Here is a 27,985-nt window from a genome sequence, read left to right as displayed (position 1 = left end):
TTAATTCCAATTATAATGAAACAGGTTTTCTCCTAAAAATTAGTTTTCAGTGTGACAGCGAAATGGCTCCACTGTGAGAATATTGATGTCAGAAGGAATGTAAAGGAGTACTTTCTTAGAACTGGTGTTACATGTTAGAAAAGTTTATGGTTTTTTTTTCCCCTAAATAATTTTTAAAAAGAATTTTTTTTCTTGTAAATGGTTCAAATTCATATTTTTTTATTTTGAAAAAATATATAGAAATCTGACCCCAGACTCCCACTTCCAGTCCAAGGATGCCAGGAATGATGAGCTAGTGAATACCCAAAGTGTTAAAAAGTGGACATTCAGATAAATTGAAAAAAGAAAGTGGTCTGAAAAATATTAATGTGCTAAGATACTTATGATTAAAAAGTTTGCTTCAAAGCATCTTCTCAATTTAGTAAGACAGTGTAAGAAGAAAAAGATCAATTGTCTATTCTAAACCAACAAAATAATTAGAAAATATAATGAGATGATTTTTTTCAAAGAATGAAGAAATATGTGCTATGAGCTTTATTTTCTACTCAAGGGCAATTCATTTTCTTATCGTAAAATATGATCTCTCTGAACTATATAATATGGAAGGTTTAATGATTACTAGACATCGGTGCAGTCAATCCCTCACTCTAGAAAACTGATTGAGAAGATTTCACTGAATGCAAAATTTTACACTTTAAACTCAGAGAAAACCCAAAGAGATCTATTTGAGTATTTGGTTAATTTTTTAAGCTGAATACTCTCATGGAAATATATATTAAACCTTTTAAATGTCGTACATTCCACCAATTATTTTGATGTAACCTTTTCCTAAAAATATCCATATTAATGGGAAAAACGCTTTATATATACAAACTAATTTAAAAGGTAAAACACAATAGAAATTTGAAAACTTTACAATTTAATCATCATTCACTGAACTGAATAAAAGTTCTCATTGCACATTTCCTTTGATAAGTCTTTATTCTTTAAAAACTCCTTCCATTTCAACTAAATACACTGATTTGTATTTCTTTTTTCATCAATATTGCCCTACTTTTTTGCAAACCATTTCCCATTATAGAGGAAAACCAGGAATATGTGTGTGTGTGTGTGTCGTGTGTGTGTGAATTTTGATCTTCTCCTGGGCTACTGATATGTGGTACCAATACTCTCTCAGGATGCTGAGCAGTGCAGCAAGTCGCAGCTCCCAGCCAGGCACACGATCACAAGGGCAAACAGATACTCTACACTGTACTGTGTTGCCAGTACTTTTTAGATATTAAATTTTGAGCACATTAGAGGTAGGCTAGGCTAAGCTATGATGTTTGGTAGGTTAGTGTATTAAATGCATTTTCAACTTATTTTCAATGGGTTTATTAGGACAGAGCTCCATCGTAAGTCGAGGAGTATCTCTATATCAACGAGCAGTGCTTTACTTGTCATGGTAAAACACAAAATCTTTTTCCACTAGTGACAGGTGACGAGTTTAAGTAAGAATTGTAAAGTTATACATAGACTTAAAATGAATATTCAGTAAGACTTTATGAATTTCCAGCGTAAATCTTGTCCCTGATTTGTCACTAGGGAATTTGTGCAGTGGATCCAGGGACTAGGCGTTTATGTGTAAAAAAATTACTCAAAGCTCCAAAGCCCAAAAAGAAAAAAAAAAAGAGTATCTAGAGGATAATTATGATAGAACACTCTCCTTAAATAGCATTTACGCATACATATGCTCAATGACAGGCAGTTAGCCTTTGGAAAAAGTGATAAAAAAAAACTAGTAGCCATAATAGTGAGCTATATGTGGCTTAAAAATGCCAATTCAAGCATCAACCATTTCCTAACATTACTGCATGAACCAGCCCAGCACAGAGTATCTCATTCACAGCACTGGGATCTGAATTTACCAAAACAAGCAAAGCTGGATCATAAACAAAATAAATAGGCTGTTCTTCCCAGTGTTTCATTAATTAATCAACATTAGGAAATGTCAGACGGTTAAGAATTACTAACTACTGAAAAAGTACTATTTATTCCTTCTTGAAACAACACCGCCACCACGATATAAGAATTATCTCCTTATTGTTTTCCTTTTGTTTATTTTTTGATAGTTTATCTTGCTACAGCTTCAAGTTCACTAATCTTCCATACTGTTTTGTCAGTTTTTGTGCCCTCTAACATAATTTTCATCTCAGACATTGTACTTTTCATATCAAAAAGTCCATCGCGGTCTTTTTTATATTTATTTTCTTCTTACCTTTTTTAACACAGAATATAGTTTCAAAATTGTTTTAATGCTTGTATCAATTAATTCTAACATCTGTGTCAATTCTGGGCCAGTTTCAATTGATCGATTTATTTCCTCATCATCATCATGGGTATTAATTTTTGTTTGTTTGTTTATTTTCATGCCTGGTCATTTTTTGTTGAATATCAGATATTGTTAACTTTATGTTAACTTTATTTTTGAAGTGTTAGCTACCTTCTTACTTCCATATTCTTACTTTTGTCTGGGATGTGGTTAAATTCCTTGGAAACACTTTGATACTTTTGGGTCTTGATTTTAAGATTCATTAGGTGGGACCAGTTCAGGGTTTAGCTTAGAATCATGTTTCTCCATTTTTGAAGCCGAATCTTTCTGAGTACTCTACTGAGTATCTCATGAATTATGGAGCTTTCCTTTCTGGTTAATAAAAACAGATACTACTCCCAGCCTTGTGCAAGCCATGGGGATTATTTCCTTTAATCATTTTAAGTGGTTCTCTTCAGGCTCAGGTACTTTCCGCAAATGCATTTACTAGTCAGCACTGTGCTGAATATTTGAGGGGTGTTTCTAAAGATCTCTAGAGTTCTCTCCTTGCAGCTTTACCACCTCCAGTGCCATGTCCTCCAAATTCTAACTGCCTTGGTCTCCCCAGACTCTCAGCTCCATCCTCTCAACTCTGCCAAATTCTGAATGAGTCCCCTCTCCCTATGCCACTTCCTAGAAACCCTCTCAAGACAGTAAGTGAGGGCAATCATGGGACTCACTTGCAGGTTTCTCATCACTCGGGGATCACTGTCCTTAATTACCTGATGTCCACTGTCTTGAGACCACTGGTTCATGTATTTTCTGTGTTTTCTGGACTGTTTTTGGTGGGAGAATATGCTGGTCCCTTAACCCACTTACCAAGAAAGCTGTAGTCAAAATTATCTTTTCACAACTCAATGTAACGCCTCTATTTAAAACACTTAATTGAATTTCCATCACTAAAATAAATTCTAAGCTCCTTAACTGACTTAGAAATTGACTTCATAATTTAAACTTTATCTATTTTTCTAGCTAATCTTATGTTCCTTGCTTTTAATAATCATAATTCACAAATAAAATAATTGTTTCATATACACAAAATATTCTTTTAGTACATTTGCACATGTTATTTCTTCTGCCTAGAATTCTTTTCTTTGCCTTGGCTGCTGAGGAAGTCCTACTTATCCAAAAGTAATCAACTCAAATGTGACCCCTCTGTGAAGCTTTCTGTCCCTGACACATTTCCTACTACCTGCCTCGCCTTCATTCTCACCAAAGAGGAGTTACTCAGCCATCCTCAAAACTCAGAGGACCCTATTATCCTTGTTCCTATTATGCTGTCAATTACTTTGTACCATAACTACATTTTAAACATCTATTTCCCAGCTATGACCTTGGACAAGCTCTTGAGACACTCGAGTTTTCTCAACTGTATAATGGAAATAATACAGAGTATCAAAAGGTTGGGGTACGTTGATGAATTTATGTTAACACATATATCAGTTACATCTAATAGGCTGAATCTCTTTTGTCATCTTATAAATAGATTTTTTTTTTCCGATAACAAAGCAATTGGGTTGAACTGTTAATCTGAAAAAACATGTAATAGAAATACTACAGGGAAAGCCTAAAATAGGAAAAACCTCAGTGCCTTTGGAATGGTGGGATATTAGAGACAACAGTGGAGAGTTGATAAGATCTAACTGTACTGAGCCTTCATCATTTAACATAAGTGCAACAAGACAATTACACAAGTCATCAAATTGCATGTAAAAAATAACTTTAAAAGAAGAAAATCCGTTAGAAGTGAACAATACTTCAGTTATTGTTAACAGAGATATTTCATTAGAAGGTGGTACATCTTCAACTGGAAATATAGTGAATGCAAAGGGAGAACTGGAGTTCCCCCACCCACTCTATATTGCAGGGGCAGAGAGTGGAAGGGAGCATTCAGAGTGAGTCATGGCCAAATAATAATCAGCAAATCTCCATTAGTTGCTTTTTCCACTGATGTCTTAAACGAAGCAGATACTCTAATGCCCTTTAGAAAGAACTTCTAATCAATTGGCTATATTAGTATTTAAAACACATACCTGAAAAAAAAAAAAGTCTCTAACTCTTAAGAGCAAAAAGAGAGTAAGGCACAAGTTTTAAAAAACATTTAAGGGAAGAGGTTTATTTTTTCTGATAGGATCTGTTTCAGCTTTGTTTACTTTCTCAGTAAGAATAAATTTAGGCCTTGGGCAACATTTAATTAAAATGCTCCCTAAGCTTTCATGCTTCCTGAGGCAGTAAGATTGGGGACACTGAGATAGTCCTCTTGCTGTGGACTGTGAAGAGAATGAGGATGGGTAACTTTGAATTCCATATACAATATGTAGAGGAAAACCATCCCCTGGAAAGGCCAATTAGGTAAGATGCCATACGCAGTGGAATATATGAATATTTAGATTAGAAACAAAAAACATAAAGGCCTCAGATACATACTCTTTCTGTTATTCAATTATAAACCACTAATTTCTAAAATGCAATAATCTGTAAGAGTGAAGGATTATGTCAGCGGCATTAACTTTTATACAAACAAATTTAGATTGGACAATTCCCAAATCCTGGTAGTAGCTAAAATTTACAGAGACTGAATTGAAAAATGATTACGGTGTTGAAAATTATGAGTTAAAACAAAGAGAAATGAAGCTTTGGTTTTGTGATGTTTTTGTCTTGTTTCCTTTTGTTTGATTTTTAAAGGCAGACAATAGTAAATGTTCAAAGAGAATATCATAAGACTTCCTTGGTTCAATAAGTAGGATTAGAAAATCTCCAATGAAGACTGAAAGGACTGAATGCTTTTTTGGGGACCATGACCTTGGATGAGCTATGAAACTGTACTGAGATTCAATCTGCTCTGGGTAAAATGGGATGTTGCTTAAATGAGATACTTTGGAGAACAAGCACAAAATGAAACAGTAGCAATGATGGTGATGATCCAAGGTACTCTGTAGGGTTATCTAGGAGCAATAGACGGGGATATCCACAGAGCAGGAGAGATGAGAGACAGGAACTCCAGTTAGTGAGAAATGTGTTTCAATTGTTAGAATAGGCTTTTATTTATTTTTTTTTTAAATAAGTCATACCCTTTAAATTATCATTTAAACTGTCTTATTAAAATAATATGTTTAAGAATGAGATTTAAATAGAAGTATTGCCCAACCGTCTAACAAATTAACACATTTGTCCTTTATATTTCCTTCTGGGGAAAAACATGCATGAAAGGGAACATGACTTCATCTCAGACTAGTAGTAATTAATTAACAGCAAGACAATTTTACATAACCTTGCATAGAGTTGACATGCCTCCTTCCTCAAATACGTAAACAAAAATAATTTTGATTTTATTTTCTGTCAAAAGAATTCTATAACTTAGGAAAGATATTAGGGCTAGTGTTTTTGATTTTTAATATACCTAAAACTGTGCTGAGAATGTGTTTCTTATTTTAAGCAAGTCATCCTTAATTTTTGTAAGTCATTTCAGCACTTGGCAATCATATATTAACGATTCATCTGTAATCCTCAGTGGTAAAAACATCAGTGGTAAAAGAGAGATGGTTAGAAATTAAATTTTACTGATAGTCTCTTTACCATACTTCCTGATTTATGTAGTCCTACATCCATTTAGCCTCAATTTAATGATTGGATTCTAGTAGTGTATAATCACTGTTTTTTATCCAATTGTCATCTCACCTAAAATCCTTCCCACAATCCAGCATGAAAACATCTTCAGTGGGAAGGTCAAGAGAAAAAATAACTCTCTAAGGCCATTCTAAGGTATTGACCAATCCATAGAGTGTCTTAAAGAATGAAGCTTTCAAGATAAAAGATGATCTCTCAGATTTGGTCATTTGCTTTCTTAGAAGAATTCAGATAAGCTCTCAAATTTGAAAGCTCTTTGATTTGTCTTTGGCCTCAAGTCTCATTTTCAGCCTGGCCTATATATGTTACATTCCAGAGCCCAGACTCTTCTGACTGCTGAGACTTTCTTCTTCCCTTTGCATAATACAGTGGCAACTTCTGGACAGATTCTTGACTCCATATTGGCCCAACACTGAATATGGCTCCATGCTACAAGATTACTCATCTCATTTTAGTGTCAATTCTGTCTTAGATCCTGGACCACAACTTCTTAGTTCCATTAGGCAAACGATGCTCTCTCCGTTAAAAGCACATCTAATGCCTACGAGATGTTTACTCCACTGTTTACTTGAGTTTACACTTCAGTCTTTTCCACTGGAAACAGAAGAAAGGCCAAGCTTAGAAGGAAGATCAATAATTCTATAACAACGAGGCCAAAGAGTTTGGTGGCTGACCAGACTCAGACAGCCTGGGTTTTTCTCACCGACCCAATCAGGGGCCTTGGGCACAATTCTCATCCTCTCTGAGCCTTAGTTTTATCATGTAAAAGTGGAGATAATACAATACAAAACTCAGAGGGTTGTTCAGTGGATCAAATGGAGTGATGCATGTAAAGAATTTACCACAGTGCTTTAGCCCATGGTAAAAGCTATTTTATTACCAGCAAACAACAAAATTATCTCTTTTCAAACACAGAATAAAAAGCAAGAATGTAATTCTTATTACACCTTCATTCCAAATCCTTTAAAAATATATGTTTGATCTACTCAGAAAAAAAGAAAAGTAAAAGAGAAGGGGGTTAGGAAGAGATGGTCAGAAGCAAGCCCTAGGATAAAGGTACTAGGTAAGAAGAGAACTAGCCCTTTAAACCCAGATGAAAAGGCAATATACCCACATTCCACAAAAGAAGATACATATGTAGGGAGGCAGACAGATAAACAAAAATTCTGCAGAAATACTTAAGGATCTGTTAACCAAAATACAGAGTGAAGCAACTTTATTCTCCCTTTCCTGTATATATGTCTTCTATTTCTTTTCTAAACCTCTTCTACCATCAACCAAGGTGACCATGACCTTCCTCGACCCTTCTTTTAGGAAGTAACACCTCTCCTCTCGGACATCTCTCAGCCCTTCCAACCACACGTGTCTTCTGGGCAGATGAGCATGCTGGCAAGTGGGAAATAAAGGAGTCAAAAAGAACCCCCAAATAATATGTATTTCCAGGGTAGAGTTTCTGCCTCCATTTAGGGATAATTTAAAATAAGCATTCAGAGTGTCAAACACATCATTACAAGTACAAATAACATTACCAAGGCCCGGAGCTCACACGTTTGCGCTTTCACACTCTCTGTCACTCACACACATGCACAGCTCAAGATGCCACTATTTCCTCAGTCATTTCAAGGTTTCCATTTAATCAGCACAGTAAACAAGCTTCTATGCCTCGGGCTGGCATTCCACAAACTCAGTCAGATCATAGGGTTTTGTGAATGCTGTAGTCAGCAGGGCCAGAGAAGGCATATTTGCTCATACATTATGTTGATTATTACTTTTTTGTCCTAGGGATACTTCTTGGACAGAAGATATAATCAACAATAGATGTCATTTATCTTACAAAGACCTTCATTTCACTGGATTTTGATTAGCTGTGGTAATAGAGTGAATTGAATAATTACTATTATTAACTGTAACATTCTTAGACTCTTACCCCACCATGTAACATCAAAAGCCTAGTGGGGGGAAATAAAGGTGTCAAATATTCAAAGTCGTGAGCCTCCGGTACTCTAGTTCTGAGAGTATCTGTAAAATATCTTCCTCTGGGAGAACAACTAAAAATAGCATCTTCCAAATAAATGGAAATAAAACTACTCTAAATTCACCAGATGGATGGTAATTATCAACATAAAATTATAAAGTATAATACTTGGTGTTCAGTAAAAATTCTAGAAAATTATTCTACCACACAAGATTAGACTATCTATTCAAGAAGATCTCATCTGATAATTTTAGGGACTGTTCGGATCCATCCTTTTCTCTTCAGAGGTGGTGCAAACACGTAAAAATTTCCTTTAGCATCAATTGTGAGCTCCACACTGCGCAAGCATAACAAAGAATTAGAACATTGTCGCTGGACTCTGGTTTATAATCTAGTTAAGAGTCTCCCAAAGTGATTTAAGACTAGGTAATGTCCTCCTCAGACACTGAAAGGATTAACTTTATCAACATTGGGAGAAGGTCTTGGAAGTGTCCCAAGACAAAATGTCCAGGGCAGTTTCTACTGCCCCATGGTGCTTTTATCCCTTTACAATGAGGTACCTGAGATAACCTCAGAGTCAAGTGAGCACCTCACACTCTCAGTTAGTGTCCTTCCCTATAAAAAAAATACTAGCAACTTGGGCAAGGCCTGATGATCTACTGTAAATGAACATGAAAAGTCATGTGTGACCTTTAAGGCCAAGAAATACTGTATTCCCAAGAAGCTTGAGATAAGTAAATAGAAACAAGTAAAGCATCCTTAAACTCCAGTTTAAAGATGCCAGAAAAGGAAGGAGATCTTGCCAAAAATAAGCTTAGAAGTGGTTGGATACATATCAATTGCTGAGATATGTTTGCTTACAGTATCTCCAGTGTTTGCTTCTGCACATAACAGACTGGTTATTGATCAGCTGTGGTCAGATACTGTAAGTATAAATTAACTTGCTCTGGTGAAAAATGCCCTTGGGAGCTATTGCACTCTGAAGAAATCTTCTCCTTGGGTTTCACTGTAATTACCAGTAGAATTCACTGGAGGGTGGAGGATGGTTAGCTCTGATTTCCCCAATCACTTTTTAGAGTCCCTGATTAAAAGATTCTTCAGTGTATGATCAGCCAAATGCTGCCTCGGAACACACCGTCAGACTGAAGGACTGGCACAGGAAGCACGATTTATTGTCAGCAGCTGGCAATCAGCTGTCAAGAGGTGTATTGTTTATCCAAAGAATCTTAGAGGTCAAAGGGCCCCTTTTTAATTGACTTTGAAGATTCCTCTAGAAGGCTTAGAGGCTGTGTCTGAAGCCCATGGTGTGGTGTCTCTTTTAATCCACATGAGTTAAATTTATCAGCTCCAAGAAAAATACCCTTAGGAGATAAAGGTATTAAGTGAAAGAAGAGAGACAGGGTCAGGAGATTTGCATCCTAGCTGAGGGAAAGATATGTCAAAATATTTACCATAAATGGAAGGCAGGTTTTTTTAAGTGAGAGTACAACTAATTAGTATAGAAAAATAGGAAAAAAGTATTACGCAAAACACTAAAGTGAAGGAATAATCAACTTCTGTATTTTTCTACCAATTTTTGAACTTTTAAAGGTCATACAGAGCACTATGCTAGTATTTTGCAATAATGGACTCCAGGGCAGTGCTTTAATTAAATGAATTCCAGAGCTTTCTGAATCTTAATCAGACTGTGCAGGGGATGTGGAAGGTCAGGCTGTTGAACAAACAACGCAAACCTTACATACACATTACACCAAGCCCCCTCTTCCAAAAGAGGTTTGGTGTGCCCTATTTTTAATATCTTAACTGTTTCTGACAAGGCAAAAGTTTCTTTCACTTCACTCTCTATGCCTAACAGGCCCAGAATGCGGGGCAGATCAACGGTCGATACGTGAGACTTTCTAGTTAGTCATTTTTAAAATTTTGTTGTTTACAGCCAACGTTCTTGATTTCTTTAAATCATATGACTAAAGTGTACCCAATACACTCTCTTTTCAAAGATAAACATGAAGAGAATCCTTCACTTATCTATTGCTGAGACAAGGATGCAGTAAAACAGAAATACTTTATACTTCCACTGTATATGAAATTCAACAGCCTTACTAGTCAGAAAATCATCTTCAAAGAGTTACACAGTGACATTTTATCTCAAAATGGGTTTCTTCTCTAACCTTATTTTTCTCTAGCTAACAGAGCCTTACCAGTCCCTAGAGACTCAATTTTAGTGGTAAACTCGACAATCCACCAAATGAAGATCAAGCAAATTATAACATTATCATACAAGACCAAGAAGACTGACACGATTAATAAAACTAACATAAATGAATTGCAATAATAAATGTAAATGTTCATAAAGGAATAAATTTTAAAATCAGAACACAAATAAGTACCTACGAAATGATTGTTAATTATGTTTTAAAAAGTGCATTTGTACATTCAAAGCGAATGTAGAATGACCTAAGCAGAGCATAAAGCTTATTAAGCTATTTATTTCCCACAACAGTAGACATTTCCTAGTGTCAGTAATTTTCTGGAAAGCTTTTGACCATTGGTGTTTCCTACTAAGATCAAACGGTGATATAAGTTGCTACCGTTGATTTTGCTATTTGCTAGGTTCTGTGCTAAAACTTTACATGCATTCTTTCATTTTACTCCTCAGTAACTACTCTATGGGTAAGTACTATTATTTAGCTCCATTTTATAGATTCAGAAACCAAGCCTTGCTAAAGTTACCTAATTTGCCTAAGATGACACAGTGGCAGAGGCAGGCATTTAGTCTCACCACACCAGAGTCCTTCCAAAACACTGCCTCAAGGTGAAGCTCGCTGTTGCTTGAGAGTGGCCACTGGTTTGGTTTTTCCACTGTTAAGATGACAAATGGCTCAGTTCCATTTTAATATTGCAATACTGGTCTGATGACTGGATTATATTGTCATAGGCTTTTCACCTATATTTTGTTCCTCTAGACATTCTCAGACAGTGCAGGAGAGCAGATAAAAAAAGACATATTACTCTCCAAAAAAAGAAAAATAAAAAAATCAAGACACTTCAATATTTATGTTAACCCATCAGTGATATACACCCTAATATAATTTAAGGTTTTTATTTTATTCACATGTTCCTCTGCCTTGGTATTCCAGAAAAGGTTTGTGTCCCTGACCTCTAATGATAATTCATCATATATCGTAATGCTTTCTTATTGGAGTTGTAAAACAATGAATTAGCTACAAACTCCCCACTCTTTGCCCCTTCAGCCCTTGGAGCTTAACTCCTCTCACATTACAGTATTTATTGAATTTCCCAGCCAAACGGTGTTCTGCTCCATAAAATTCTGACAAGTGGACTCTGCCAAGCTAATAATGGCTTCATTCTGCTGAAATAAACTTATTTCACTGCGGCAAACAAAACGACATGACCTGGAAAGGTTATTTTTAACTGGGTAATGACTCAGTCCCAACCAAGCATTTCTCTCAAGGTTCCCCATTTTAAATAAGTTACATTTCTTAAATATAAATGTATGCTCTTATGTGTGTTCTTGCCTGTCAATCTTTCATAACAAAGTAAAAACATGAATTGTCATTGCTTTAGGAATTTGATTTCATTATTCAATAATTTGGTCAGCTTATTAAACTATCCCCAAGGATTCCAGCACAGAGAAATCTCTCAGAAAACTTGAAAGACAGGACTACACAAAAAAAGTCCCTTTAAATCAGAATCTGAATTTATTGCCTTTTTTTCTTTTACTTGAACAGCATTGAAAACTTTCCATTCTGCAAAACTTTCAGTGTGCCCCTGAAAAATAGTTAGCTTTCTTATCTCCCTGTTTTTAAAGCTCGAATAAGTACTGCCAAGATTGCTTAGCCCGTTTCCCAAATAAAGGTATACCAACATAACTTTATCTACATCCACATTAGTTGACATTTTCCTCCGCTATCTTAAACTTTCCATACCAAAAATGTCTACTTCTAAAAGGTCTGAAAAACAAAATAGACATCACTTTATCTTGCACAGCAAGCACCTCGAAAAACAAAACAAAACAAAACAAACGAATAAACAGAAACAATTGCTATGATAAGGTCAAATTTTTCTTCAAGTTTCAAATGATCAGGGATTCTGAGAGCACCATTACAACAGCTGGGATCTTGTACCAACATGCTGCACCCTGCCAGTCCTGCCTCTGAGACTAATAAAAGAGAACACCCTTGACAGCTAACAGCTGGGCTCCTTATGAAGTTGTTCAATAGAAACGACTAGGCCTCCCACAGCCCACCAAAAATAAGGACTTGGTGTATAGACACATAAATGCACAAGAAAATAAATTTGGTAAAAAGGAGTACATATTTCAAAGAGACTGAAATGAGGAGATGACGATGAATAACAGAGAAAAAGGGCTAATCAGTGAAAGAGAAACCCTACCACAAAGAGGCACCAAAGATGTTAAGAGTTTCAGGGCTGACTATAGTGTAACGTTGATTACTGCAAAAGGAATCACGTGTGGCTTTTAATCTAGGCGGGATCTCTAACTTATATTATGCACTATTAGCTAGAAATAGAGGCAAACAACAACGTATTTAGTAAATTCATGTAGTTATAGTTCTGTTCAAACTACAATAAGCATCCTGAATACCCTCCCGATGACCTATAGTTAGTATTCACACTTACAGTAAAAGAAACCAATCTGAATAGACTTAACATTGCTTCCTGCCAACTCCTCTGCCTCCATATTAAAGTCCTTCATCAGCTGTGTTTTGGCTGGCAGCGTCAACTCCTCCAGTCAAAGCCATGTCACAGAATTATTGTCAATTGGCTTAATGAACAAAGTAGCAAAAAAGAAAACCACACTGAAGTGGTATAAAATTATGGAGGATACAAAAGGAGTGGTCGTGCTAGGCTTTGATTAAATTATCTATAAGCCTTTCGAGTTCAATGAGTTAAGGTAAAACTTCAAACCAAACTTTGTTTGGTTGAGGTTATAATCAATATAGGGACAACACAAATGAAAACTAGCAAAAGCATAAGGAACACAAAAACTCTCCTGTAATGCATTACAAGTTTTTTTAAAAAAAAATACAATTTCTATGGCTTCTAGTAAGGAAACAAAGGTTATTAAATCTTTTTCCTGAATAACATGTGCACTTTAAATTGTAAAACAGAGCCATTTCTAATTGCTACAGATGGATAATAAATGCCAGACAGGAAAGAGTCTGAGAAGCCTCTTAATTTGGGGTGTGTGTGTGTGTGTGTGTGTGTGCACGCCTTATATACATGTTTGCTACTAATAGCAACTCAGATACTTACCTAGAATATAAAAGAAAACATATATATATGAGATATGAGATTTTAGTAAATCATCATGACATAATTTATAAAGAATGGACTCAACTGTACTAGTTTCTATTTTAAGTATGAGTTTAGTTTTGTTAAATAGTCAACTTGGAAATTTTCAAAAAGATTCCTATAAATTCACCTAAAACAATTACTGAGGTTTAGTCAATACTGTGATCGTTTCTATTTGTGCAGGTATTAGGCACTATCTACTCTTGAGATCCATTCCAGACAGACAAAAAAGGAAAAGTTCAGAGTTCTGTACATGAATCCCTAGGGGGGAAAAAAAAAGTGAATGCATTTTCATTAATAACTAGAAAATGATTCCAAAGTCAGAATCCAAAATCTACCTTAAGTATATGCATGTGAAAAAAGTATTTATTTCAACTGTGACACCAAAGTTTCTATTGAGGGGAAAACTACTTTAAACAGCCCAGAACTTATACATTCCTACAGCTGTTGTACCCTTTATCACAATTACCTTGGGAAGCTAATGATTCATGCTATTTAATCAGAATTGTTTTAACAATTCAACACCACTGTTTGAGAAAAATCATCTTCTAGGTTTACTCAACTTCTACAATCTCTACTTGAGCAAAAGCAAGATGGAGTCAAAGCTGCTTTGATTAACACTGCTTCTTCAACATTAGAAACAGGTACTAATCCCTAAACATCCAGCATTTCTTTTCTTATTAAATACGGCAATAATACTCTCCTTCTGTCATCTTAAAAAAGTTTTGCCTTCATATTTCTACAGTTGAGGTATATAATTTGTGTAATACATGTATTTTTCTAGTCTATTAATGCGTAGAACAGAGGTGTACGCAGTAATGAATGTTGCTAAAAAAGATGTTGAATAAAGCCTAGATCCATCTGCAAATCTCTCAGTCCTCAAGGAAAGATGAGTAAAACATCTAAAACTGAGGCTGGTCAACAAGAGATGCAGAAAAAGAAGAGTCGAGTGCAATGGAAAAAAAGACATGGAATGAGGAGGAGGAAAGAGCGGGAGAAAACAGGACAGAAGAGGAGAGGAATGAAATGTCTTTCCCTCATTCTCTGCAAGTATTTCTACTCATCCTCTCCTTTATGACATCAATCCCCAAGCAACCTAGCATAAGCTGTCCCAGACCCCCATCATCTCCCAACCAAATGGCTGATAATTTTTGTTTTAAGTTCATCCTATGGAAAGAAAGTATTTTGCTCCCTAGCTATAGCCTTTTTCTTTTTTACTTTTTAAAACCCCATCTACAAATGCCATTCCCATTTAAAAGTTGTATTTTGCCAACTTGGAGAAGTAAATGGATGTAGTTCAGTTACTGTCTGTCGTGAAAATACTTAATTATGCCAAAATAAGGCAAATTTTTTTCTTAATAACAGGACATACTGAAAACATTCTGTGCTTGATCACATCTGTTATTCTGCATACAAAATTCATTTAGGACAATTAAATTGTCAAGCAAAAAGGGTTATGAGTAGTAATGGTTATGATGGGAAAAAAATAGCCACATATCTTTTGGTTCACATAAGAGAATATGCTTGAACTTAGCCTAAAGATGTTTTACTTAAAATCAACAAAGGAAATATGGTGGAGGAAAGTAAGAACAAATATCTACGCCAATGACATTTCTTGACATTCAGATTAGCTATAATTGTTTTCAAATGCAGAATCAAATAAAAAATATCAGAAAAAATAGCCTGAATCAAATCTGTTGCTTTAACATATAAAACTCACCTTTGAACAATTTATTTAGTGACCAATTATTTACTCAGGAATTGATGCAATGTGCACCACAACTTTGGAAATTTACGGGAATTCTAATCAAGCAAAGGTAGAATTCCTCACATATTATAATGTGCTTATATTATCAATTAATAATTATCAGACATTAACAATGTCACATTAATTTCATAAAAATAATTATCTAGCTATACATGCATCATGGTTCACAGCTGAAACAGACACAGAAATGAGTCATTTCAATTACTATATGCAGCTCCAAGAGGACTCTGTAGCAGAGGAAGTCAAGTGATGCCTGAAGGATGACTAGGAAAGCTCCACCAAAGGTGTCATTTTAGGCACAGAATCTCAATCAGAGGCTATACAGGTAAAAGCACATAGAGATATGGATGTACTTGATGCCTCTGCTAATAAATTGTTCATCCAGCAATTGGCCTAAAAGCTGTTCTCTCCTCATCAGCTACCTTTTGCAGGTAATGTTTCCATAGCTGATGGGCACAAAAATGGTCACTTGACCCACAATGTACATTAAAAATTTGGGACATATATGGAAATAGACTTCCTAAAGTAGTTGGATATGTAACATATGAAGCTCAATAACTACTGGTATCATAATTCTCATTGACCTGCTCCATAGAGAAACATATGTGACTCAGATGTGCAGACAGCTGTAAAATTCTAATCTATTCTTAAAGCTGCATCCCTGCCTTAAGTTTCCGTGATCTATACAAGCACTCCTGTCTCCTGTTTTGTTTGTTTGTTTTTGGATAGTTCAGGTTGAGATTCTGTTATTTATAAACAATTCCACTGGGCATTTAATTGGTGATTAGGGAGCACCTCTAAAGAGGTAAGGCAGCTTTTTAGAGGGGTATGAAATAAATTTAATGGGTCACGATCAGAAACATTTTAAAAGAAATAAAATAGCATAGAACTGGCAATCTAAACCAGGAGAAAGAAGAAATTAAGCTCCTTCCTCAAACCATAAACAAAAATCAATTCAAGGAGGATTGCAGATCTAAATGTGAAAGTTAACACTATACAGATTTAGAAGAAAATACAGAATATCTTTGGGGCTGGGAAGTAGGAAAGGATCTCTTAAATAATATACAAAAAGAACTAACCATCAAGGAAAAGACTAATAAATTCTACTACATTAAAATTTAAAATATACTTCATCCAAAGATACTATTCTAAGAGCGAAATAACAAACTACATATTGTGAGTATACATATATATGTATATATATGCAACACATAACTGACAAAGGATAGTATGCAGAAAATATATCGAACTGTAGAAATCGGTGAGAAAATGGTGACAACCAAAGAGAAAAATGGACAAAAAACTTAAACAGGCACTTCACAAAAGATGAAATCCAATATCCAATAAACGTCTAAAAGGTACTCAACTCCATTAGCAAAGAAATATAAAAAAATAATAATAATAAAACAAAACTTCGAGGAGATACTATCACACATTGGTCAAACTGACAAAAATTAAAAAGTTCGAGAACATGAAGCATTGGCAAGGATGTAAGACAATAAGAATTCTCATACATTTAAACCGGTAATACTCTCTAGGAAAACAGTATGGTATTGTTTAATGAGGTTGAGTATATGCATATCCTATCACTTGGAATTTAGCTCTTTGGTACATTTCATAGAGATATGTGTGTTCATGTATACCAGAATATACATAAAAATGCTCAAAGCAGCATTATGTATAAATATCCAAAACTGAACATAACATAAATGTCTATCAATAGTTGAATATAAATTATGGAAAATTCATACAATGGAATGAATAATGTATACCCATGAGCATAAAAAAAACTGTAGATAAAGGCAAATCTAACAATAAACCTTACAAACATAATGCTAACCAAAAAAGTCACAAAAAAAGAATTCATATAATGTATATAAAGTTCAAAAAGAAGAAAACAGTATTTAGGGATGTATCTACAGGCAATTAAACTATGAAAAAAGGCAATGAAATTACTGTAAAATCAGGGATAGTGGTTACTGCTAGGGGCAGGGAGAGGATTGTGGATTAAACACAAATCAATTTCTAGAGTGCCCACAACAGTAGGTATATGTGTGTCAAGCATTATAAAATGTACACTGTTTCTACTGCTACCTCTCAGATCCACTCCCACCTGTGTAAACCCTCTCCTCTCCTCACCCCTCCCCACTATCTAGCCACTCTTCTGTCCTTCCCTGCACAGGCCAATGCATTCCTGACTAGGGCCTCTGCTCTAGCTGCCCCCTCCGCATGAAAGAGGATGTGCCCTGCAGGCATCCACCAGCCAATTCATATCCTTCAAGCCTTTCCTTCTGCTCCATGAGGCCTACCCTGATCACCTTCTTGAATATTACACACTCTCCAGCAGTCTTGATTCCTTCTACCCTGTTCTGCTATTTTTCCTTTTTCCATCACCTTCCAATATATTATATGATTTACTTTCATTACATTTATTACTTACTGTGCATTGTCTTTCTCACCAATAGAATGCTGGCCCCAGAAGGTTAGGAAATCTTGTGTTTTCTTCATAGATGGATTTACAATGCTTCAGATAGAGTAGGTGACTCGATAAATATTTGTTGGTATATATGACTACGGAAGCATGTTTTAGTAACAGAAGACACATTTCTTAGTGTGGAGTAAGGTAAAAAAGTTGCAAGGTATTACATGAGAACATATAATTTGTAGACAATATATGATTAGTATGTGGGGAAAGGGAAAAGAGTAGTGATAAAAAAAAAAAAAGAAAGAAAGAGAAAGTTAAAGTTACACTTTATCCTATAGACCTACATGGTCCAGTGTGGCAGCCACTGGCAACATGTAGCTATTTACATTTCATTTTAAAATTAAAACTGAGTTCCTCAGTGTCACTAGACACATTGCAAGTATTCAATAGCTGCATGTGATTAACGGCCACTATATTGGGCAGCACAGCCATAGAACATTTCTATCATCACAGAAAGTTCTAGTGGGCAGTGCTGCTATAGACAATAAAAAGCTATCATCAAATTTTAAGCTGGAGAAGAGCACATCCTGGTTTTTTGAAGGCAAGTGGCAGCTTTGGGGAGAGTGAATTAAAGAAAGAAGAAAATAGAAGCGTAGGGAGGCCAATTACATAGCTATTAAAATGGTAAACTAGTGAAGGAAAATGAATGAAGAGGGGCAAATTTAAAGGAATTGAGGGGCAAATAAGAAATATGAGATGACTGAAGACAAACTGGCTAGGTAGGCTATTGAGGAGGAAAAGCTGTTTTTAATAGATGGAAACTGGACAGGTTAACATGGCTCTTTTGATCCAGGTAATTTGACTTAAAGGTCAAATCAAAATGCAAAACTGTGTTTTAAGGCCAGAGAATGCCTGCAATGGATGGCCAGATCCTTATCCCTTCTCTAATGCTTATCTCCCTTATGAGATAGAGTAAAGGTCAGGGACTGAGGAAGTAATGACAAAAGAAATGGTCAAGGTCAGTGAATGTGTGAAATCATCTGTTGTAATCACTTCTTGAGGAGAAAAAACAAAGTCCATTGCTTTTAGTCCATTTTCAGGCAATGTCAAAATGACCTCTTTAAATAACTCTGTCAATATAGCATGTATGCCTAGGAGATGGATCGAGAGGATAATACATTGGGCTTTGGACACATGATTTTGAAGTCCTTATGACTTCACTTGGTAAATGCTCTCCAGTCACCTATCATATTGAGGGAACAGGGATTGCTACTTTGATTCTAAAAGTAAGATGATGTCCCTACAAATTGGATGCCAAAATGAAGTTGAATGCCATCCATAGGGAAAAATAAATTCCAGAACACACAGATTAAAAACGATAATAAATGTAGTCACTTTCTAGATGCTAGTTTACACTGAGCCAAGGTCAGTGGCTTACAGAAATACTAATGGCTATCTTAGCTGCGCTTTCCTAATGGATGGCAGAAATACTTATAATGGAGGTTGGCACTCAATTCTGATTTTGAAGAAGGCAGGGAGAGAGTACTGACACTGGAGTTTTAAATCAAATCTTTTTGACTACTGATTTAAATTCATTTGATTGTAATCAAATCTGCCCCGGCTGAGAAGAGGAGCTCATAATTGCTTTTCTGTGTTTCAATCCTAAAAGAGAAGGGGTTATGTCTTTTGAGGACATAAGCACCCATTATTGTGTGCAGTTAAAGTTAACAATTGATAAAAAGGAGGAGCAAAAACAGAATAAAGACCTCTGGTCCCTGCTAATACAGGAGACAGTTTCCTTTCTCATTCCCCGTTCTTTTTTCTTCCTTCTCTCCTTCTCTCTCCATTCCTGACTCCCTCATGCTCTTATTTTTTTTTCTTTCCTGTTATTACCCCTAGAAAAAAATACATTTCCTCAATTAACCCTCATATGTAGAAGCTATTTCATATCTACAAAGTGCTTTTGCATCCATCATCTCATAATATCTTTACATTTGAAAGGATCAGTAGGAGACGTGATGGAGAAACTGAAGCTCAAGAAGTTGGTGACAGATTATTTATTCTGTGATAGGGAGTCCTAAATTGGCCCTCAATTATCCCTGTTACCTGGTATTCGCGTACTTTGTGTACTGCTCTCCTTATTATCACAGGGTTCCACCAATAGCATGCAGTACAAAGATGGTATATGTCACTTCCACCATTACACGAGAAAAGACACAGAAGCTTCTATCATGGTGTCTGTCTGTCTGTAGTCTGTCTCTCTCTGGCTCTCACTGTTCACTTTGGAGGAAGCCAGTGACATAAGCCACTCACCTGCGGAATGCCCAAGTGACAAGAAATTGAGGATTCCTCGAGCCACCAAGGAACTAAGGACTCTTGTCAACACATACATGAGTGAGCTATCTTGGAATCAGACCCTTTAGTCTCAGTCAAGCTTTTAGATGACTACAGCCCCAGCTAACAATCTGATGGCAGCATCATGAGAGATTCTGAGACAGAACCATCCAGCTAAGTGAGCTAATAAATACGTGCCATTTTTAGCTGCTAAGTTTGGAGTAATTTGTTATATGTCAATGGATAACTATTATTACGTCTGTTTTCTTTCTATTCCACCATGCCACATCTACATACACACAATTTTGGTTGCAGAGGTTGCTAAGTATTCTGTTAGGCATGATGTTCTAGAAAGACAGATAAGATTGACAACATCTGCATATGCAATTTAAAATAATGTAGGTGTTTTATTTGGATTCTAGAGCAGAAAAAAATATTATATCAAAAGCACTGTGCTAAAAATACATCACGATTGTATGTTTGTATTTTTGAGTTCCTTTGGAAACCTATAACTTGTCTAAACTCAGTCTTGAAACAGAAGACAGAGAGAGAGAGAGGTTTGGTTGGATTCAGCGTTTCGCTCAAGGATTCTAGGGGGAATTACCAAGAGCTAAAGAAGTCCTTCAAAGCCCAGCAGCACAGCTGGGATATAAATACTGAATACTAGGAAACAAAGGAAACAACTTGCTTGACTGCGGTTGTCACATTATCAGGCATTACAGTGCAGCAGCCCAAACCAAAGAGATATGCAAAATTTACCAAGGATAACAGCGACGCATTTTTCCCCCTCATATATGTGGAAAGGCATCAGGAAAAGGAAGGCGGATACAAATGCAAAAACATCTGCTTCAAAACCCCATTTGTAAAATATCTCTGCAAAACTAAATGTGAATCATCTATACTGCATAGCAGATGGAAGTGCAATATTTTTAATTTATGAGAGCAAAAGATGAAATTGAGGAACCAGAGAGTTCTGAAATAAAATAATACTGAAGCCCATTGTACATAATACTGCTGTCCACTAGGTTACATTCTGCTTGATAAAAAGATATGTAGAAAATCACCTATTATCTGTATCAAACTACTCTGAATGAATTCCAAATAATTATGAGAGACTATCTAATGACATTTACAATCTATAGATTATTTGACAGGACTCAAATTTCAAGGGAGCAACATAATTTCCCCTTAAAATGATAAATAAATTGTAGAGCTGTCTTTTGGTTTTAAGTTCACTGACCTGTCTCACTGGGACTTACCAGAAAAAGCAAATGAAGAAATAAATTATTTTAGATAATAGGCAGCAACAATGTAATAGCTCATGATTTTGAGGGGAAATGCCATATAAAGTTATGATTATGCAAAAAATAATAATCAAGTAGACCAAATGCCTCTGAAAAAAATGGCCAATGACTGATAATATTCAAAGGAACATAAGTCAGCTTTTTGTATTGCAGATGAATTACTTTTGACTTAACCATAAACCAAAGTCGCTTATCTTCTCAGCATGTACTTAAAAGTCTCTTAAATTCATAACATCACTTAGCCTGAAGGATGGAAACTTTTTACATTTTTAGAAGTCCTTTAAATATTTTACTAGAATTCTTTGGGCACAGTCAAAATGGGAAAACATGACTATTACCCAGAACTCTGTTTATTTATTTTACATGAAAAAAATAGTCTCCTTGGGAATTGCAACAAATAAAGTATGATAGTGAATTAATTTCACACACTAAACAACCAATATATGGGTCACTGGACTGATCGACGAAAAGGTTTAGGTTGAAGAAACTGAATAATATTAATCAATACACTGTTTATCTCAACTGCAGTAATATTTTAATCAGAGCCCAAAGAAGAATAAATTATAAGGTCCTCTTAGAACAGTCCAAACTTTCCAGGGTTAGAAAATTGTTATAAAATCTGTTTTTTGAAATGCATGAAATCCTAGAGTCAAATTACCTACAGCAGTCTCTGACACTATTCACTATGTGGGAATCTAAAGGATGGGGATATAGTTTCTTAATGCACTATTATTTTGAAAACTAAATTCAAATAAAATGTACAGAAAGCATTCACCAAATTGCATTTTTTTTAAAAAAAAGGCACATTTTTATCTTCTATAGTTACATGAGTTAGCAAAGAGCTTTTACCTTTGATAAGGAAATATACCTGAAGAAATTAAGTGCCAAACGATGAAATATAGTAACAACCAGGTCACCCTCAGGTTTCTGATGAAAACAAATCATGTTAGGCCTTTTAAAATGATATATGCACACTGTTGGTAGCCATAGCAGAAAATGTTATAGGTCAATGGATGGTTTATGAACATATCGATGGGGAGATAAGCAGGGGCGGATTGCCTTAATTCTTAATTGCCAAGATACAAATAAATTTTAATAATATTGGAATGTAATATTTTAAACTTTTGGGGAGGGGTATTTAAGTATAGAAGAATGAACAGTATTCTATAATAGGAACTAGTGAAGGCCAGTAGAACATTTGACCTTTAATATTAACGCAAAATGTTCTCAGCAGGCTGACAGTCAAATATAAGAATGGTCTCACTAAATTACCATGATCCTCACTTAGTAATACCTTAGAGTAAGTGAATATTGCACTGCCTGGAATATTTATTAGTCATCAGAGTACTTGCGACTATGAAGTAGAAATATGGATTTAACTGATCTCCCCAACATTTAATTTATCAAAAACTTCCTGATTTTGGCTACATTAACTTAATTTAAAGCCGCAATTTGTCACATCAAACATCCATGTGCTTGATAATTCAAGGTTTTAAAAAAGAGTACAATTCACATAATAGATTATGTAAGAGCCTAAAAACAGAAGTTCTGATCTTATGGTTGAGAAATCCAAGTTTCAATAATCCAGAATTGAAATTACCAGAGAAGCCAAATGGCTATAATTTGTTTCCTAGAAAATAAGAAATAACAGATACGTCTGTTGGTAAATCAGAACACTTCTAGAACCCAAAAGAGCTTTCTAAATAATTAAATAAGAAATTCAATTCATATTATGTTCAGAATATTTTAAATGTTAAATATTTTCTTTTATTCTAATTTAGAGAATTCAATAACCTATGGAAAGTATTTCTGTACTCTCCTACCTATCATAATGTTAGATTAACTGCAACAATCCATTTCCCAACCATTTGAAATAAACTGAAATTTGCATAGCATTATTTCTTAATATTAGTTCATATTCAAGGGATTTAAAGCACAAAAAATTTAATGCTTATAAAATAAATTCAAGTTGTAAATGAAGGTAAATCCTAACTGTCCTAACTATAGCTGTAATATGCAAGCATATAAAACCTCATGTAGGCATGATTGCCAAACTCTTTTATCATCAATTTATTTAACAAAGCTAACAAATAGATTGCTTAGTTTTGAGTTAAGTTTATTCTGTGCCAACACAAGTCTCAAAGTAGTGAAATAGCCTAAAAGGAATCTTGATAATATGCAAAAAAGTGATACCAAAGTTATCGGTCATGCAGTTTCAAAGAGTCCTTTCTGTACCAGCACTCATCGTGAAGGGCACCTCCCAGTACATGGGTTTCCACTTGCTTGTCAAATGCCTCACTATCCTGCAGACTCTGTGGGACTATCTCAAACACTACCATATTCGTGAAGCTATCTATCTTGTCCACCAGCTACACTACATGATTTTCCTCTCGCTGATCTCACACGAATTAAAAGTTGAGTCACTTATCTCACTGTGCTGTGTATTAATGATATTTGTATATTTGTTTTCTGCTCTCTATTATACTACGAGGTCCTTGGGAGTGGAGAATATGACTTTCCATATCTGCATTTACTCTCTTTGTTGCCTGAAACAGCATAGCCTCTCAGAAAAAAAATTTAACAGGATCTTTCAAGAAAGATGTCACCTGGGCTCAGAGGTCTCAAACCAAAGTTGTATAAAATATCTCATGTTGGGCTTACATGAAATATCATACTTTATACTTTATACTTTATATTTTGGCTTCATTGATAATTATAAAATTTATCTATCTATCTATGCATCAAATTTTCCTTTTTATTTTTTGGTACTTCTTTTTCCAGCCAAGTCTTAATACATTAAACCTTTAAATAAAATAATTGAACAACCTGATGATTTAGGTAAATCCTGGGATCATTAAGCTCAGTTGTCTATAAATTCTGCAAGAAATATCAAGATAATAATCACTTCAAAAACTTTCTAAAGTTTAAATCATATCAAAGTGCCATCCTATCATTTTCTGTGCCAAGAATGCAGATAATACTGCTTTCAAAGAGGGATTATTTAGAGAATGCAAAACCAAACAATTCTGGATTTGCTGGCCTAAGCATAATAAATCAGCAGAGAAGTTCTGATATTTACTAACAGGAAACAGATTATAAATGGAAGATGTTTAAATCTACCCAAATCATTATGAATCATCTAATAAAGAGTAGCTTCCTGTTGCATTCTAAAGCTAGCATAGCAAGTCATCTAAAAGCTGTGACATTTTTTTCTCCATCCATTCATTTAACAAATGTTTATTAAGCATCTACTCTATGTTATGCATCACTGTGGGGGCTGCGATTCAGTAGTTAATACAACAATCTGTGCCCATTTGAAGTTTACAGGTAGTTAAATATATTTAATCTGCAGTATTTACAATACTGGCTCCTACCTGTGCCTCAGTAATCATATATAAATACAGTTATTTTAGTCACAGAGCTCTCTTTGATATAAATTTACACATTAGGTGCAACAAGCTACAAGTCAGAGCATCTAGATTCTAGTCTCCTTTCTGCAGTGTAAATGCCTTTGAGAAGTCACATAACTCATAGCCTCTTTCATGTATAAAGCTGAGTGAATAAGTTACACTCTCTTTTCATTACAGGGTTATTATGAGGCATAATAAAAAGATCCCATGCAGTGATAATGCACTGAATACACACAAACATACATACATACACACATACATACATCTGTGTATACATACATACATACACACACACTAGATACAATACTATTTAACATGCATTGCTTTATTTAATACTAATTATAGTCCTATGGTATTGTAATAAAATACTTTTGCTATCTACATGTCAGAACACATGGATATCTGTCAGAAACTTACCATTTGAGTTGCTCTGTTTTTAAATAAATACATTCATTTATTTGCACATATTATTATCACCGATAATCTCATAGCAATCACTATACAGGCTCATCTTCCTTAAAGGCTTTCCTCAAGAAACCCTACTGTAGGTGACGCTTGAAAGCATTTCAGTTTTGTTGTGGTTGGTATGAGAAAGAATCCCTGGAGCCATCTCAGGATTCATTAAACAAAATGTCTCAGGTGGTCCCTCAAGTGCTTTAACATTTCCAAGCTGGAGGGAACCAAGAATTGTCCAGTTTGAAAGATATAAGCACTAAACAGGTCACCCCAATGAAAAAGAAAGAGAGGCAGTAGGGGAGAAGGAGGAAACGTTCCCTTGCAAACAATCTCTAATATTAGCAAAGATGAAACTTGCTTATATATCTTCCCCCAAAATGAAATTCAACAGTTGATAAGCCCAAAGACTTAGCAACCAACTGAAAACTCCAGCTGCCTTCCCAACCTCTGCCCTCCTCAATAAAGATGGTAGCAGATGCAGCCAGCTTCAATTAACATTTAACCTTTATCTTTTTATGTTTAGATGCACTACCAGTTCTCCAGAGAGAAATTCTTCTTCCTTAATTACACTTTTAATGTTTGTTCTCATCGTACAGAAAGCATTCACCAAATTGCATCACACACACACGCACACACACACACACGCACACGCACACACACACACACACACACACCACACACACAGAGTTTGTTTTGTTTTTCGAGCTAGAATGTGACTCCAGTCAATCTAGGGTATATTTCCCCAGACTCTGTTTTGTTTTTTTTTTCAAAGAACCTCCACTTTTTTTCAGACAAAGAAAAATAGGATTCGATTTGAAATTTAATATATAGTACTTCACCATAATGTTTTATCGAGATTAGTAAAAAAAAAATTCATATCTATGAGTTTATAAGAACAAAGTATACAAGCATAAGGACAAGGACATATAATCAGAGAAATATTATATCATTCTCTTTCTCCATTCTCTATATATGTATAAATGTTTGTATGCTGCATGAATTTCTAATAAATGCTCAACATCAAAAGTTTTAATAACTAATTATTTAATGACAATATAATTAATATTTTAATTATTTCTTAGCTCATTTTTTAAAAATATGTATATTTTTATTTTAAAAATTCTTTTTGTTTTAATTTTGTTATTTTCCAACTTTATTAATATACAATTGACATGTAACATTGTATAAGTTTAAGGTATACAAGTTTAAGGTATGATGAATTAACAGACATCTATATTGCAAAACGGTTATCACAATAAGGTTAATTAACACTTCTATCACCTCACATAATTACCTTTTTTATGTTTGTGGTGATAATATTTAAGATCTACTCTCTTAGCTACTTTTGAGTATATAGTATAATTACTACTTCTCAAATCTTGATATATTTAATAATATATACTGACCATTTTGGCATTCTCTTGGGAGAATTAACAATGGTGCTTGGATAATTATTTCATTCATGTTTAGGAAACATTTGAGATATTGTGAATATATTTCATTCATTTTGATGGTATGAGGTGAGGATCACCTATTATACCTGGCTCCTAGTGTTGCCTCTGCCACTGTGTCATATTACTTGACTCCTCCTGAGTCTCACTTTCAACCTTTAATAGTATTCACCACAGTCCTTTGCACACTAAGACACTGAAAAACATCAAGGAAAAAGGAAGGGAAGAAAAAAGAAAGGGAGAGAAATCTGAGGTGAGATAATTTACCCCCTTAGACTTCTCAAATGAGATAAGAGAAAGGCTTATAAAAATCCTAAAATAAATTATTTGTTACAATCTGAAACTTTTAGTCCAGCCCATAACTGGAACCAGCCTGCATTAATGGTTAGAGTGCTGTCTTATTATAAGTGGTTTTCAGAGCCCTGGACTTTCCAGCCACCCATACTCAGATTTACAGTGCCTTACTATAGAAAGAAGGTATACGACACATCCTGTTATAGACAAGCCCACTGAGGTTAATTGCTGGACGGCTTGTAGTTCCAAGTTTGAGTATAGCAAAGAGTATGAAAACCTGCACTCAGACACAAGGTGTTCACAATCGGGATTTGCCCAAAAACGCGTTACACCTTGCCAGCAGGATTTTCCTCAAATTAGTGATTATTTCCAGTCATAAATTCTGGTTCCTTCCTTCTAGGTGAATTTGCAGGTCCTGAGGGCATTCATTTTTATTCAGGAAAGGCCCAGGCTGACTACGGCCATGCCATCCTGAACAAGCTCGATCCCGCCTGATCTAGGAAGCTAAGCAGGGTCGGGCCTGGTTAGTACTTGGATGGGAGACCACCTAGGAAGACCAGGTGCTGTAGGCATAAAAAATAAAAAATAAGGGATTGTAAAATGACAAGGTCCTTGTAATCTGTGAGGTCAACCAAGGGTAGTCTCGCTTAAACAAACAAACAAACAAAATAGAAAAGGCCCAGGCAACCCAGTGCTGACATTCGGAAGTGAGAGTATTGGGAGAGAAGTTAAGAAATTACTGAACTTCTCTTAGCCTCAGTTTCCTCATGCTTAAAATGGAAATAATAATTACACTGACCCCCTAGGAGAGTTAAGAGGATTAAACAAGAGAGTACACATAAAGCATCAATATACAGTAGACATTCAGCCAATGTTAACCATCACTTTTTACTTATGAACAGGTATACACATCTGCAAAATGTGAAAAAAAATCCCTTTTTTTTTCCTGAACAAATGCACACCTTAGGTAACATGAATAAATAACATACACCATAGCTATTAGGCTTACTTTATAATTTAATTACCCTATCTGAAGATATAAACAGTTTATAATGATTTTTAAAATCAAATGGACTTAGTTTTGCCATTGAGAAAACCCAACTCAACTGGAAGATTTTTGACACTCTTCAATAATCTATTCTTTTCAGATGCTGTTAGCAGCTACATCTTATAACATTTACTTTTTTAGCCTTTCAGTTCGTTATATCCAGACTTATGTTATACAATTATGAAATCATTTTTGATAGTCCTATTCAT

At 35.1% G+C, this 27,985-nt stretch overlaps 1 protein-coding gene and 1 pseudogene across 16 annotated transcripts in view; one reads left to right on the top strand and one right to left on the bottom strand.

Moving 5' to 3' along the window:
• Window positions 1–27,985, bottom strand: part of PTPRD (protein tyrosine phosphatase, receptor type D) — a 468,668-nt gene that overhangs the window by 396,167 nt on the left and 44,516 nt on the right. The window lies entirely within an intron of this gene.
• Window positions 27,182–27,300, top strand: LOC112485189 (annotated as a pseudogene).

This window comes from Pteropus alecto, unplaced genomic scaffold (assembly GCF_000325575.1).
Source record: "Pteropus alecto unplaced genomic scaffold, ASM32557v1 scaffold95, whole genome shotgun sequence".
Classification (NCBI taxonomy): domain Eukaryota; kingdom Metazoa; phylum Chordata; class Mammalia; order Chiroptera; family Pteropodidae; genus Pteropus; species Pteropus alecto.
The sequence above is the reverse complement of the archived record's forward strand: the minus strand, read 5'-3'. Positions and strand labels throughout refer to the sequence as shown.